Source organism: Rhincodon typus, chromosome 9 (assembly GCF_021869965.1).
Source record: "Rhincodon typus isolate 14 chromosome 9, sRhiTyp1.1, whole genome shotgun sequence".
NCBI classification, from domain to species: Eukaryota; Metazoa; Chordata; class Chondrichthyes; order Orectolobiformes; family Rhincodontidae; genus Rhincodon; species Rhincodon typus.
In genome coordinates this window covers 86,908,666-86,924,674 of record NC_063340.1, presented here as the reverse complement: position 1 = coordinate 86,924,674, position 16,009 = coordinate 86,908,666, and the positions used below count along the sequence as shown (strand labels likewise).

General features: G+C 45.8%; 1 long non-coding RNA gene across 2 annotated transcripts in view; it reads left to right on the top strand.

Annotated features, from left to right (window-relative positions):
• Positions 1-16,009, top strand: part of LOC125484048 — a 100,731-nt gene that overhangs the window by 46,093 nt on the left and 38,629 nt on the right. The window contains exons 2-3 of one of the 2 annotated variants that reach the window (XR_007262917.1): positions 6,471-6,565; positions 14,409-14,670. This is a non-coding gene — a long non-coding RNA (uncharacterized LOC125484048). Of the gene's footprint in view, positions 1-6,470; positions 6,566-14,408; positions 14,671-16,009 lie in introns of those variants that run through there. The other variant, XR_007262916.1, reaches the window with a different exon arrangement.

Here is a 16,009-nt window from a genome sequence, read left to right as displayed (position 1 = left end):
AGCTCTCTTTGGTGCCCCGACTGTGTTTTATTTCCCACTCAACTTCCTTAAAAAAAACAGATGATTTAATCATTATCACATTGCTGTGTGTGGGCGTTTTACTCTCTGCAAATTTGCAGCTGTTTTTCCTACATTGCAACAGTGATTACACTTCAAAAGTACTTCAGAGCGAAATGCTTCTGGGGCTGTGTGAACATGAAAGGCGCTATTTCAATGCATGTCACTTGTATCATCTTTTTTCGATCATTCATTCCCTGTATTGTTTCCCCAGCTCTTTCAGACTAATTTTGGTGTTCACATTTTGTCAAAGATAAACAGTTGTGTTCCAGGCTGCTCACGGAGTTTTGTTTGTTCGGAGGTGATGGCCTCGTGGTATTATCACTAGACTATTAATCCAGAGAGATAGTAGGAACTGCAGATGCTGGAGAATCCGAGACAACAAGGTGCAGGGCTGGATGAACACAGCAGGCCAAGCAGCATCATAGGAGCAGAGATTAACCCAGAGACCCAGGTTAAGTTCTGGAGACCTGGGTTCGAATCCCACCACAGCAGATGGTGGAATTTGAACCCAATAAAAAAATTTGGAATTGGGTATCTAACCCTAACCATGACCATGACGCTATTGCTGATTGTTGGGAAAAGTCCATCTGGTTCATGAATGTCCATTAGGGAAGGAAACTGCTGTCCTTACCCAGTCTGGTCAACATGCGACTCCAAACTCTTGCTAATGTGGTTGACTCTTCCATGGGATTAGGGATGGGCAATAAACATTGACGTCCACATTCTATGGAGACCATTTGGCTTCTCTGAAAGTCCCACACCCCTTCCTCTTTCCCCAGAGCTCTGCAATTGCCTCCTCTTCTAAATATTCGCCCAAATTTCTCCCTTTTCTTTTAATGTTGAATTTGATTCCACTAACTCTTTACAGGCGACACATTCCCAATCGCAACTTGTACAAAATAATTCTGCTCACCTCTTTTCTTGTTTTTGTCTTTTTTTGCCTGGGGTCTCTGCTGTCTGATTTTACTGAACCACCTACCAACGCAATTTATTTTCTCTTTATTTGCTCGACTTGAAATGCCTCATCTGAATAATATTTTTCATGTGGGACCGGTTACATGCTGTACTTAATCCTCCAGTCACTGAATCGCAAAGTAAGACTTCTGATGAGAATTGTCATTCTCTGCGCTACCCAGCGTACCAGTCAACAAGGAAGTGGTGGCATCATGGTAACATCACTGGAGGCACTCCAGGTTAATGTTCTCTGGAAATAGGATCAAATCCTATCTAGTGGCTGGTGGAATCTTGTCATAGGGAGAGACAGTGAGCTTTTATTCTCGTGGTTTTCAAAGAATAACTGGGATCTCATTGAAACACACATGATACTTAAAGGGATGGACAGAGATGTTTTCTCTGACTGGGGCATTTAGAACTGTGGGGCGGCATGGTGGCTCAGTGGTTAGCACTGCTGCCTCACAGCTCTAGGGATCCAGGTCAATTCCAGCCTCTGGTGACTGTCTGTGTGGAGTTTGCACATTCTCCCCGTGTCTGTGTGGGTTTCCTCCGGGTGCTCAGGTTTCCTCCCACAGTCCAAAGATGTGCAGGCTAGATGGATTGGCCATGCTAAATTCCATAGTGCCTGGGGATGTTTAGGTTGGGTGGGTTAGACATGGGAATGAAGAGGTAGGGGAATTGGTCTGGGTGGGATGCTCTTCAGAGGGATGGTGTGGACATAGAACATAGAACAATACAGCATAGTACAGGCCCTTCGGTCCACGATGTTGTGCTGAACTTTTACCCTAATCCTAAGGTCTATCTAACCTCCACCCCTACCTTTTATACTATCATCCATATGCCTATCTAATAGTCGCTTAAATGCCCTAATGAGGCTGACTCCACTACCCTCTCCGGCAATGCATTCCATGCACCTACCACAGAGTACCTCTGATGTCTCCCCTATATCTACCTCCACTCACTTTAAAACTATACCCCCTCGTAATAGCTACCTCCACCCTAGGAAAAAGTCTCTGGCTGTCTACTGTATCTATACCTCTGATCATTTTGTACACCTCTATCAAGTCACCTCTCATCCTTCGTCTTTCTAAAGAGAAAAGCCCTAGCTCTTATTGGGCCGAATGGCCTGTTTCCATACTGTAGGGATTCTATGAATTTTAAGGAAAAAGAGAGGAGGATGCCCCACTTACCTCCGAGGTGGGAGAAGTTAGGGGACGTGCGATAGTTTAGTGGTTAGCATTGAGGTCTCACAGCACCAGAGACCTGGGTTCAGTTCCACCCTCGGGTGACTGTCTGTGTGGAGTTTGCACATTCTCCCTGTGTCTGCGTGAGTTTGCTCTGGTTTCCTCCCACAGTCCAAAGATGTGCAGGCTAGGTGGATTGGCCATGGGAAATGCAGGGATACTGTAGGTTGGTGGGATACACTTCAAAGGGTCAATGTGTGACTCAATGGCCTGCTTCCACACTGTAGGGTTTCAATAATTCCGAGTTATTTGGTTTGGAATTCTCAACCGCAGGGGGCTGTGGAGATCCTGTTTTTTGATAGATTTCTGATTACTAATGGAGTAGGGGGTCATGGGGATGGGTCCGTAAAAAGCGTCAGTGTTTGACCATGATGTTTGGTGTGGATAAGTTTTTTTTTCATACTTTTTTTGCAGATGGGAATATGAACATCAACCAGGGTTCCTGCTTCTGTGTGTGGGGGGCATGTTATGCAATATATAGGGGATGCTGTTTAAGAATAAGTTAGAAATGAGGTGAAACCCTCAAAAGGTCTTTAGTCTGTGGAATTCATTCCACTGAAAGCAGTGGATCCCACTGGGTCATTCAGTTCCAAAGGTGGAATTAAATGGATGTCGAGTGGAAAAGGGAGTTGGGAATTCTGGGCTACAGACAGAAAAGTGGAGTTGAGGCCAAAACCAGTGCAGCCATGATCATATTGAATGGTGGAGCAACATTGAGGGGCCGAAGGGTCTACTCCAGCCCTTAAGTCCGATGTACATGTCAGTGCCTGTGCTTGTGCATCAGACCCGGAAATGCTTATGATGTCCACTTCGTTGTCGAACAGCTCATAGCTTCCTAACCTGTGTGTGGATGTGGTGTAGGCATCCATAGCTAGAGCAAAGGCCCAGGGAGTAGGGTGAGCTGAATTCCTCTTGCAAAGAGCTAGCATGGATATGATGGGCCAAAGGGTTTCTTTCTGCACCATCCACGTTCTACGATACTACAATGTGACTTTGAGGGAAGCAGTGTTTGCTGTTTCTAGCACTGCACCTGCTTTCTGTGTATTTTCATGGTGCGGCTGTGGCTAAGTACTGGACAGTTCACTCGTCTTTATGCTGGAACTGAATTTGGAGCCCACCTGTGTTTTGTGTGCATACCAATTATTTAGTAACAGTAACATTTGCGAAGTTTATTCCACTCTGCAGATGGTTAGTTTACTGTGCTGGTAGCTAATATAGAATGCAATGGAATGTGTTCCCTGTATCTATTGTGGATTTTGACTCTAGTCCATCCAGTATTTCATTCTTTCCTGGACATGGGCATCTCCAGCTGGGCCCAGCATTTATTGCCCGCCCCTAGTTGCCCTTGAAGATGGTGGTGAGCTGCCTTCTTGAACCGCTGCAGTCCATGTCTTGTAAGTTGATCCACAATGCCCTTAGGGAAGGAGTTCCAAGATTTTGACCCAGTGACACTGAAGGAACAGCGATATATTTCCAAGTCAGGATGGTGAGTGGCTTGGAGGGGAGTTTGAAGGTGGTGATGTTCCCATGTATATGCTGCCTTTGTCCTTCTAGCTGGTAGTGACCATGGGTTTGGAAAGTGCTGTCTCAGGAGTTGTGGTAAATTTTGTGGGTGCAGTGTTACAGACACCACTTGCTCATTCATGCTTCACACAATGGTCAGTATTTTGAGTGCCAAGACATCTGTCTGTCTGTCTGTCTGTCTGTCTGTGTTGTGGAGCTGGATCCTGACCTTGGTTCACATCCAGTTGGAATTCCCTGTGGGAATCACAGAACAACAGTTGGAAATGGGAACATGGGCATTTGTGGAATCACACAGCCACCTTGACTGAGACTTTGGGATTGGGAATCCAACCCTTTTTGGTGTAGCTTCACTGTGTGGGCAGGTGTTTCCTCAGATGAACTGGGGTGGAGGGGCACAATGGGGAGAGGGGAAAAGCAACCTGCCCTGTGTTTTTAAGTAATGAGCTCTCTGGGCCCTAAGATCTGGAATTCCATCCTTGAAGCTTTCCCATTCTCCACCTCCCTTTAAACGTCACTGTACTTATATTGGCTTTCTCTGAACTTGGGTGTTGAAAGTTTACGATAAAAATCCGGCTGCCCTATGTTGTCATGTACTTCCCAGCTGCCTTAGGCTCAGGAGTTCCCTCCCATAAAACCTCTACTGTTGTTAAGACCCTCCTTAAAACCATTTCTGACCAACGTTTTGGCTGTCTGCCCCAATATCTCCTTTTGAGGCTTGGTGCCAAACTTTGCTTTGTAATGCTCCTGTGAAAATATTTTATTGTTGCATCAAAGGTGGCGCTATATACTGTTGTTGTTGTGGCTCTAAGCACATTATGAAAGCCCTGCTCTGCCCATCTCTCTCTCATTTTGGGCATGGTGACTAACTGCACAATGCAGTTGTCACATCTTGACCTTCTCCCCCTCCTCACCCCTCAAAGACCATCAATCTCCTTCCTCAATGACCGCCCCCCCGCCTCCCCCAATCACTGGGGTATCAAGGAACCTGCATCTTCTCTCCTTTTGACATCTCACTGCCCACAGCTCACCCTCCATCTGTGGACACCTGCAGAAGACCCGGACATGTAGCCTGAGCGAGAAGGTGCTACACCAATGCAGCCCCTTTCTTCAGCTCAAAGAGCTTCCCGGGGCCATTTTGAAGTACTGCCAGGTGGAAGAAGTGTTGTGATCTGGAATTGTGTGGGTGGGTTAGTAGGAACTCAGTTGTGCTGAGTATCAGCAACCTGAGTCACATGCAGATGATTGGGAGCAGAGAATTTAGACGTTAGTACGTCAGCACTGTGGTATCCACTTCTGCAGTTAACGGAGACAAGAGAAAAAAGAATAACTGGCTCGCTAGCCCCAGTTTATTGCAACTGGGTGTGGTATCTCCACCCCACTCCCCCAGGTTTCCTGACCACCTACAGCACCTTCTGTAGGAGGGAATCACCAGAGCTTGCTGGTGTTCTGTGTAATGGTGATTGGGAAAGGCAAGCCACTGTGGATTGAGGAAAGGTTTCAAGGGTATTAAATGGGTGGGGGGGAAAGGTTAAAGAGAGGGAAGGAGGAAGGGGGGCAAGAGAAGTGAGAGGTTGAGGGTGTGGAAGATGGGAAATTGAGGGGAGGGGAGGGGAGGGGGGGCTGACAAGGCGAGGAGGTGAAAAGCTGGAGGATTGGCATGAGGGTGGGGTGCAGGAGCGAGTGGGAAGTCATGCAAGAAAGAGAGGGGTGGAAGGTGGAGAGTGGGGAGAGAGAGGGTGGGGGCATGTGAGGAAGGGGAAGGTGGAGAGAGTTTAGGGAAGGGAGGAGAGGAGTGGAGAGTGTGTGTTGAAGTAAGTGACAGAGAAAGGGAAACAGGGAACAAGGGGAGGGGGGATTGAGAGCACAGAGGGAATGGAGAAGGGAGTCAGAGAGAAGGTGAGGGAGGAGATGGGGGAAGAGGAAGGAGAGAGAGAGAGAGACCAAGAAAGACTGAAGGTGAGGTGGGGGTGAAACAAAGTGAGAGGGGGAAGGGAAAAGAGAGGGAGAGTTGGGGGAAGAGGAGAAAGTGGATGGGGAATGGGAGGGAGAGAGACAGAGATGTGGGGGGTGGGGGAGCAGCTGGAAGAGCTCAGGTGAATCCTTCCTAAAGCTGCCCCTGGATATTCTCAATTCAATCTTTCATTCATGGAAATATGTACATTTAATACTCAAACCAAATACCCCCACCACAATAAAAATTGTAAAAGGGGTGCCCCTGAGCTGATCAGTGTACGTATGCAGCTGACTCAGTGTACTGTCAACATTTATCATTTTGTTTTTTTTAAAAAAAGAAGTAATAAAACTTCCAGGTGTCAGCCCTGGCTGTGTCAGCACTGCTGGTTTATTTATTTTTGGTGCGGTTGGGGGGGTTTGGTTTGACTGTGTCTGGGGGTCGCTTGTCAGTGAAACCCTGAGCGGGGCCCTGTAGCTATTTCTGTGCGTGGATATGCATCAGCGCTGGGTATTTTCTCTGGTGACGAGTTTGTATGAGGAGCGCCTTGCAGGCTGACACTAGCCCAGTCACAGGCTGCCCTTATGATTGATAACAGCCCCTGGTGTTTGCTGCTCGCTTCTCGCGAGTGACCTCAGAGGACAAACGAGGAATCTCCTGGATGCCAATGAAATGATTAAAGATTAAAGCCGTCGCTGTGCCTGTAAACATAGATTGTCAATTTATCTCCCTTGCAGAGAATGCCCCAGCCTTTGGTTTTACGATAAGGGGACTCGGAAAGTGCTGTCGTTTCACTGAGCTATGCAAACTGGCTTTTAATGGAATCTCCAAGGTAATTGAACGCGTTTATTTCTCCTGTTTTTTTTTATGCTCGACTCCAGTCTTGTTGTCTGTGTGGATGAGATAATTGGTTTTTTTAACCCAGTCATTTTGTTATAACCTCAGCCAACTTTTTTTCTTGAGACTTGTTTGACAAACCAATGTGGATAGGAGCGGAGTTCTTATTAATTTTTATCACCCTCGAATTTCATAGTATTTTTGTTTTGAACAAGCTGCCGTCATCGTGTTGGAGCTAGTATCTATCATGTTCTTATAAGCTGCAACTTCATGTTTTTTTTCTCTCTCGTTTGCTGAGGCAAGAGGATATAGTGTGCTAAGTTTCCTCTGATCTGGTTAACTGCAGTAATGTTGGTGAAAATGTTTGTCAGTATGTTTTTTTTGTATTTCTGTGAGGTGTTGAAATTATGCATCAGTTATCCGTTGCGAAGTTTCACGGAAAGAGAGAGAGAAGCTACAAGACCTGTTTGGAGTCGGTTTAAGCATGTTTCTGCCTCGTTCATGTCTCTGAAAAGTCTTGTCCGCTTTCTCTGGAAACCTTCCTGAGCTCTCAGCTCACCTCTTCCTGGGAACACTTCTCTTATTTGAATCGTGAACATTGCAGCCTCAAACTATCTCCGGGTGCATTGTTCCTATTCCTGCTCCCAGCTCTTCCCCAAAGCCAATATCTCACTTGTCCTCTCTGTTATCCCCTGGATCAGTGTCACTATTCCCCTGACGTCAGCGTTTGTCCAGAATAACCTTGGGGTCAGTGTCCAGTGTTTCCCCCAGGGTCTGTCAGTGTCCATAATATCCCTAACCTTAGTCTTTGTCCAGTGTCTCCTGGGATGAGAGTCCACTATTCCTCAGGGTCAGTCTTTGTGATAAATAAGTTTCAGTTCAACTGTATCCTGCCATTTTCCCATCTGATACAGCCCTTTACTAATTTGCTTGAAGATTTAGTAAAATTAAATTCTCTGTTAAAATGAAACTAAGCAGCATTAACAGCATTGGCAAAACGGTGAAATGAAATGCTTAAAAATGTAATTATTGGATACATTGACTGAAGTCTACAATCTGAGAGAAAGAATTGTTGGTTTATTTTATACGTTGTATGTGACCTATCAGCTGCTTTAGCAACATGAAGCTGCTGTTATTTTTGTTTCACTTCTTTCATTCTTGAGTTCCAGTAGTACAGTAATTGGTGCACAGTTTATTTCCTCTGAGTGGGAGGGACAGTGATAGCAGCTGGTGTTTCTGATTTTGATTCGACAGTGATGGGCACTGGTCTGTCGGTGTATACAGCGGCGTTACACCGTTCGAGGCAGGTTAGCCTGTTGGTTTGGACAGTGTGCTGTCGTAGGAGTGATGATGGACAGTATAGTGACCAGTGGCTGTAAACGGCGTCTGTTCTCTCTCCCTCCCACTACCCTGCACGTTAGCCTACTGCCTGCTCGCAACGGCTTTACTCAGCAAATAATGACACTCCAAAGCCGAGTGCTTTTCTCCACAACAACAATCTGCATTTTCATTCTTCTTTATTCTCTTGTGGGATGTGGATTTTGCTGGCTGGGCCAGCATTTATTGCCTGCCCTTAATTGCCCTCTAGATTGTGGTGCTGAACTACCTTCTTGAGCTGCTGCAGTCCATGTGCTGTGGGTAGACCCTCCGTGTTGACAAAGATTTTGACCCAGCGACAGTGAAGGAACGACGATATATTTCCAAGTCAGGATGCTGAGAGGCTTGGAGGGGAACCTGCAGGTGATGGTGTTCCCATACACCTGCTACCCCTGTCCTTCTGGATGGAAGTGGTCGTTGTGCTGTCTAACAATCTTTGGTGAATTTCTGCAGTGCATCTTGTAGATAGTACACACTGCTGTTACTCAGCGTCAGTGGTGGAGGGATTGGATGCTTGTGGATGTGGTGCCAATTAAGTGGGATACTTCTTTTGTCCTGGATGGTGTTAAGCTTCTTGAGTGTTGTTGGACCTGCACCCATCCAGGCAAGTGGGGTGAATTCCATCACACTCCTGACTTGTGCCTTGTAGATGGTGGACAGGCTTTTAGGAGTCAGGAGGTGAGTTTCTCGCTGCAGTATTCCTAGCATCTGACCTGCTCCTGTAGCCATTGTGTCTATGTGGTGAGTCCAGTTGAGTTTCTAGTCAATGGTAACCCCACAAAATGTTGATAGTGGGGGATTCAATGATGGAAAAACCATCAAATTGTCAAGGGCCAGTGGTTAGATTGCCTCTTATTAGGGATGGTCATTACCTGGCATTCGTGTGGTGTCAATGTTATTTGCTACTTGTCAGCCCAAACCTGGATATTGTCCAGATCTTGTTGCATTTGAACGTGGACTGTTTCAGTGTCCAAGAAGTCACGAATGGTGCTGAACATTGTACAATCATCGGCGAACGTCCCCACTTCTGACCTTATGGTGGAGGGAAGGTCATTGATGAAGCAGCTGAAGATGGTTGGGCCCAGGACACTACCCTGAGGAACTCCTGCCAGAGATGTCCTGGAGCTGAGATGACTGACCTCCAACAACCACAACCAACTTCCTATGTGCCAGGTATGTCCCCAATCAGCAGGGAGATTGCCCCCTGATACACACCGATTCCAGATTTGCTAGGGCTCCTTGATGCCACACTCAGTTTAATGCAGCCTTGATGTCAAGGGCGGTCACTCTCACCTTGCCTCTAGAATTCAGCTCTTTTGTCCACGTTTGAACCAAGTCTGTGATGTGATCAGGAGCTGAGTGACCCTGGTGCAACCCAACCTGGGCGTCACTGACCTGATTGATGACCCCTTACACCACTTTACCGATGAAACCACTTTACTGATGACCAAAAGTAGACTGGGGCAGGATTTGGCTGGGTTGTATTTTTATGTACAGGACATACCTGGGCAATTTTTCACATTGTCGGGCAGAGCTTGTCTAAGAGAGTGGCAAGTTCTGGAGCACAGGTCTTTGGTACTATTGCTGAAATGCTGTCAGGGCCTGTAGCCTTTGCAGTATCCAGTGTCTTCAACTGTTTCTTGATATCATGTGGAATGGCTGAAAATTGGTATGTGACGCTCGGACCACTGGAGGAAGCTGAGATGGTATCCACTCGGCTCTTCCCATCATTGAGGATGGGGATATTTGTGGAGCCTCCTCCTCCAGAGAGTTGTTTAATTGTCCACCACCATTCACGACTGGATGTGGCAGGACTGCAGAGCTTAGATCTGATCCGTTGGTTGAGGGATCACTTAGCTCTGTCTATCACTTGATGCTTTCGCTGTTTGGTAGCTTCACCAGGCTGACTGTATACTGTTGTGTGACAGGACATGTCCAGGGACATAGCCTGTACGGTATGATGCAATGAATGTGACTGTCAGGCTATAGCCTTACTTGTCTGCAAGACTGCTCTCTGCCAATTTTAGCACTAGACCCCAGATGTTAGTAAGACGGACTTTGCAGGGTCAACAGGGCTGTTTCTACCATTGTCTGTTCTGATGCTTAGGTCCATCTGGTTTCATTTCTATGTTGAGACTTCATAGCGATTGAAACAACTGAGCTACATCTATGTGGGTCTGGAGTCAGGTGTAGGCCAGACCAAGTGAGGAATGTAGATTTCCTTCCCTGAAGGACATCAGTGAGCCAGATGTTTCTCAATTCCAGATTTTTCTTTTCAATTATTGGCTTCAAATTCCACCATCTGCTCTGGCAGGATTCGAACTCTGATCCCTGAAACGTTAGCTGAGTTTCTGGATTAATAGTCTCGCGATAGTAGCACTCAGTTGTCTTCTCCTCCTATCCTATTTTAAACGTCTCCGGGTGCATGCTCAAACAAAATTTGATATCAAACAGCACAAGCTCGTAACAGAGCACAGCTGGTTCACAGAAGCATGCCTTAAAGGAGGAGAGAGGGTGAAGCAGAGACAGAGGCTTAGGGAGGGAATTCCAGAATTTAGACCCAAGGTATCTGAAGGCATGACCGTCGGTGGTCAGGCTATCAGATTCTGGAACGCGTTAGGAGGCCAGAAATGGAGAAGTCCAAAGGACACAGCAGGTGTGCCTCAGACAGGATGAACTCCCAGAGTTGTGTGTGTGTGTATAAGGCCTAGGAAGGTTGGAAGAGTGTGGGATTTGTAGGCTCACCAAAGATAAGAGCAGTGAAGGGGGCACAGTGCTTTAGAGTCATCAAAAGTTGAACAATTTTGTAAGGGCTTGGGAAGGGGTGATGTAAAGGCGTTAATAGCAGTAGTGTGGACTTTAATGGAGGACGGTCATCTTCCTGAAATTAAGTTCTTGTCCCATCAAGATGAGACACTTCAGGGTTTACTGAAGATCATACAGCTAAAGCGCCTTGAGGAAATATCATGAGCATCATCTTTCAGAGCAGCCTTGACTCTCCTCGTTTCGAAGAAGAGTTATTCCCCACTGTCTTAGCCAATACACACACCTCAATAAACATCACTAAACATCCAGATAATTTGGTAATTCCTCATGTTTGCTGTGCTCGAATTAGCCGTCTCTTTGTTTCTTCCCCAGCACGGCACGTGTGACCAAACTTCAACATTGCTCCCTGGGTTGTAAAGCACATTTTGTATCTGCTGAGGTTGTGAATAGGGTGCTTTGTAAATGCAATTTTATTTTGTGTGAGAATGAAGTTGTGCAGTGCATGGTGAAATCTCTGCACCTGTCATAGCTAGTTTCTAACTACTATCTTCTGTCATGATGAAACTATTTTTGTGCAGTGTGAACTACAAAGCTTCTCTGTTATAATGAATCTGTACCTGTTTATAATGTAAATTTTGGAGTTGTAAATGTCTTTTAGGTGTATGTCAGAGAGCGTGCATGTACAGTAGAGGCCAGTGAGAACCAGCAGTTGCCTTCCAATCTGCACGCTGTTTGTTTAAATTGATATCAAAGAGAAGAATTTATTTAACTGTGTCCAAGGATGAACAGCAGGTTAAGTTCACTGGAGATGATGAAATGCTTCTGGCTGTGGTAGCACAGTGGGCGTATCGTTACCTCTTGCCAAGGTTCAAAACTGGACAAACGTTTTGGCATTGCATTTTGGTAAAGCAAATCAGGGCAGGACTTGTACGCTTAAGGCCCTGGGGAGAGTTGTCAAACCGGAGATCTAGGGGTGCAGGTTCATAGTTCCTTGAAACTGGAGTCACAGATAGTGTAGTGAAGGTGTTTGGTACGCTTGCCTTTATTGGTCAGTGCATTGAGTATAGGAGTTGGGAGGTTATGGTGCGGCTGTGAAAGACAGTTAGGCCATTTTTGGAATACTGCGTTCAATTTTGGTCTCCCTGCTATAGGAAGGATGTTGTGAAACTTGAAAGGGTGTAGAAAAGATTTACAAGGATGTTGCTGGGGTTGGAGGGTTTGAGCTATAGGGAGAGGCTGGGGCTATTTTCCCTGGAATGTCAGGGCTGAGGGGTCACCTTACAGAGGTTTATAAAATCATGAGGGACATGGATAGGGTGACTAGCAGAATAGGATAAGCTCAAAACTAGAGGGCATGGGTTTAAATTAAGAGGGGGAAGATGTAGAAGGGACCTAAGGGGCAACTTTTTCACGCAGAAGGTGCTGCATGTATGGAATGAGCTGCCAGAGGAGGTGGTGGAGGCTGGTACAATTACAACATTTAAAAGACTCTGGGATGGGTACATGAATAGGAAGTATTTTAGAGGGATATAGGCCAATTGCTGGCAAATGGGACTAGATTAATTTGGGATATCTGGTCGGCATGGATGAGTTGGAATGATGGGTCTGCTTCTGTGTTGTGTATCTGTATGACTGAGTCAATAGCAGGATAGAATAGGATGGAGGTGGCGATGGGAAGTGTGGGCAGTCTGAACCCAGGTTCAAGACTTGAACCTAGTACTGTAACCATCAATAGTTCAAAACTGTGGGGGCCCCTCGAGCGTGCTCTGCCATTCATTATGATGGCTGATCTTATTTCAGCCTCAACTGCACTTTCCTGCCCATTGTCCATAAACCTTCAACCTATTATTATTAAAAATCTGTTTATCACCTCCAAATTTACTGTGTCCCAGCATTGACTGCACTCTGTGCTAGTTAGTTCCACAGTTTCACAACCCTTTGAGAGAAGTAATTTCTCCTCATCTGTTTTAAATCTGCCACCCCTTATCCTAAAACTACAACCCCTTTGTTCTAGCTTGTCCCACATGAGGAAACATCCTCTCTACAACTACTTTGCCAATCTCCTTTATGTATCAATTAGATCTCCCCTCATTCTTCTACGGCCTAGTGAGTATAGATGTAAACTCCTCAATCTCTCCTCATGAATCAAGTCTTTCATCTCTGGAGTTAATCTGATGACCTTCCCTGAGCTGCCTCCAATACAATTTCCACCTTCATCGAGTTAAGGGATCAAAACTGTACATAGTATTGATTCATTTTGTTCTGCCTGACGACACCATATCCTACTGAATGATGGAGTAGCCTTGAGGGGCTGATTGCGAACACCCTGTTGCTATTTTCTATGGTCTTAAGACATGTATTCTGTGACTCACCTGATTATCAGTTTGTACGCTCTAGTTTTCACAACTCCATCAATCACTTTCATTTTAGGAGCATTGGAGTATGGGAACAGATGTGATTATTTAGCTCCATGTGCGGTTTTGCTATTCATTTAAGTTCAGTTCTGATTCTGTGATCTAAGTCTATATTCTTTCACTGTCGCTGGGTCAAAATCCTGGAATTGCCTCCCTAATAGCATTGTGGGTCAACCCACAGCATACCTTCAAGAAGGCAGCTCACCACCACCTTCTCAAGGTCAACTACGGATGGAAAATAAAAAATACCGGCCCAGCCAGCAACGCCCACATCCCACAAATGAATTTTAGAACAAAACCCCATCACTGCCTCATGTCCAGGATTACCTAAATCTATCAATCTTGTCTTAGCATTTACTTTTGATCTAGAATCAATTGCCCTTTTGCGGAAGAGAGTTCCAAGTTTCTGCTACATTTTGTTTTGCATGAAAAGCAGGTTGGATAGAGTAGAAAGGGAAAACGTGTTCATGCTCTTCAAAGGAACAAGAGTGAGATGGAATCTAAATTTAAATGAATTTTAAGAGTAAGAGATTTAATGTGATGTGCAAACATCACACACAGTAGTTAAGGTGTGGAATGCACTGCCTGGAAATATGGTCAGGGCAGCTTCAGTTGAGCCATTCAAGAGGGGCATGGGTGAATATTTGGATAGAAATAGTGTGGGGATCTGGGGATTGGGGAGGAGATTGGCACTAGGGAATAGAATCAGTGCAGGCTGGATGGGCTGAATGGCCTCCTTCTGTGCAGTAACAATTCTGTGATTCTGTTTTGGAATTTCACACCAGCTCGAATGTTAGAATGTGTGCTCCTCCCTCATTTTACACTCCCTAGATAGCAGAAATAACTTCTCCCAGTCTGCACTGTCAGTCCCCCCCTCACTATGTTACAAAGCTTCAATCAAACAACGCTGTAAGCTTCTAAATTTTGCTCTGTATAATCTCTCCATGAGAATTTTACTGGTCAAGCCGAAACTGCGCACTCTCCCCGAGGCCAGTCCGTACGTCCTTCCTAAGGTGGGGTCGCTGTATTAATAAAACTCCTGCTTAGAAGGGGCAGGGAGAGAAGTTTCTCATTGTGCCTTCCAGTGCCAAGGAATCCCAGGAAAGGCAGTCTCTACGATCCCGCAGGAAAACCTGGCAGCCAATTTGTGCACAGTGAGATCCCACGGAATACTTTCAATTGAAGGATTAACCTATCATTTATGTTTTGAGGAACTGTTCGAAGATTGTTTGGAAGAAGGCACTGGGGGAAAATTACCTTGCTCCTTTCTTCATTTTGCAGTTGTGCCATGTGACGTTGGAACACAGATGATTGGAGTAGGGGGAGGCTATTCAGCCCCTCAAACCTGCTCTACCACTCCATATGATCATGGCTGATCATCGAGCTCAATGCCCTATTCCACCCTCCTCCCATATCCCATAATCCTTTTAGCCAGGAGCCGTATTTACCTCCTTGAAAACACTATATGTTTTGGCCTCAACCACTTTCTGTTGCAGAGGATTCCCTCTGCTCACCACTTTCTGGGTGAAGACATTTCTCCTTATCTCAGTCCTGAAAAGTTTACCCCTTATCCTTTAAACTATGGTCCCTGCTTCTGGACTCCCTTACCATTGGGAACATCCTTCCTGCACCTAATCTGTCTAGTCCTGTTAGAGTTTTATAGGCTTCTATGAGATGCCCCTCATTCTTCTAAACTCCAGTGAATACAATCCTACCCAACTCGATCTGACCTCGTACGCCAGTCCTGCCATCCCGGGAATCAATTTGAGAAACCTTTGCTGCACTCCCTCCATAACAAGAACACCTTCCTCAGATAAGGAGACCAAACTGCACCACAATATGCCAGGTGTGGCCTTGCCAATGTACCTTTTTATTTTTTTAAACACACCCAACTAACCATGAAGGTGAGAAGGAAGATTTTCAAGGCCGCATTCAGAAGACAGACCTTGCAACAGTACAGGAGCCCCTGCAGCACAGCGCCAAGTGACGTGTCTGTGCTCCAGCTCAGTATGGGGCTTTTGAACTCTGAAGGCCAAGTTAACATGGTTACACTGAGACTAATGCACTTTACACAGCACAGTCTCTGGCTTTATAATGACATCCATTAATCAATTGTGCTTGTGGCTAATCATTTCATTGGAATCCTAAATAAAATTACCATCTTGCTGCTGCCTCCTAACTGCGTTGTTATTCAATAAACAAATTTTTGCCATTGTTTCTGCAGAGGGTCAAGAAGGCAGCTCACCACCACCACCTCAAGGGCAATTAAGGACGGGCAGAAATTCTGGCCCAGCCAGCAACACCCATGTCCCTTAAATTAATAAACCAAAAAAAAAATGCAACCTGCTTTGGGGAATGGGCGAATTGATGTTAAATCCCAAGATCAGCCGTGATCATATTGAATGTTAGAGTATATGCTCAATGGACCACTCATCCTTCTGTGTAGGGAGTGGGTGTATGCACAGGCACACTCACGTGAATGGAATTTCAGTCAAGATAGGTTGCGGGCATGATGCGTGACTGAGTGAGTGAAGCTCAGTTGAGATACCGGGGTGACATGCCCTACCCCTGTGACCTCAGAGGAAGTACAGAAGAAGGGAATCGAATAGAATGTTCCTGTGTTTCTGCCTCACACCCAGCCTCCCAGGAGGTGAGAAAGTGACACTTGTTCAGGCTACACACACTTTGAAATCCCGATTGGCTCAGCTAACAAGAAGGGACAAGTAGAGACTGAGTCTTAATCCAAGGGTGTGCCTAATGGCTCTGAGCTATTCCTTCCCCTCCATGCTGTCTATTTAAAATGACAAAAATGCATAAGACAACAGCAGAATGCAGTTTGAGTTAACAAGGTGTAGAGCTGGATGAACACAGCAGGCCAAGCA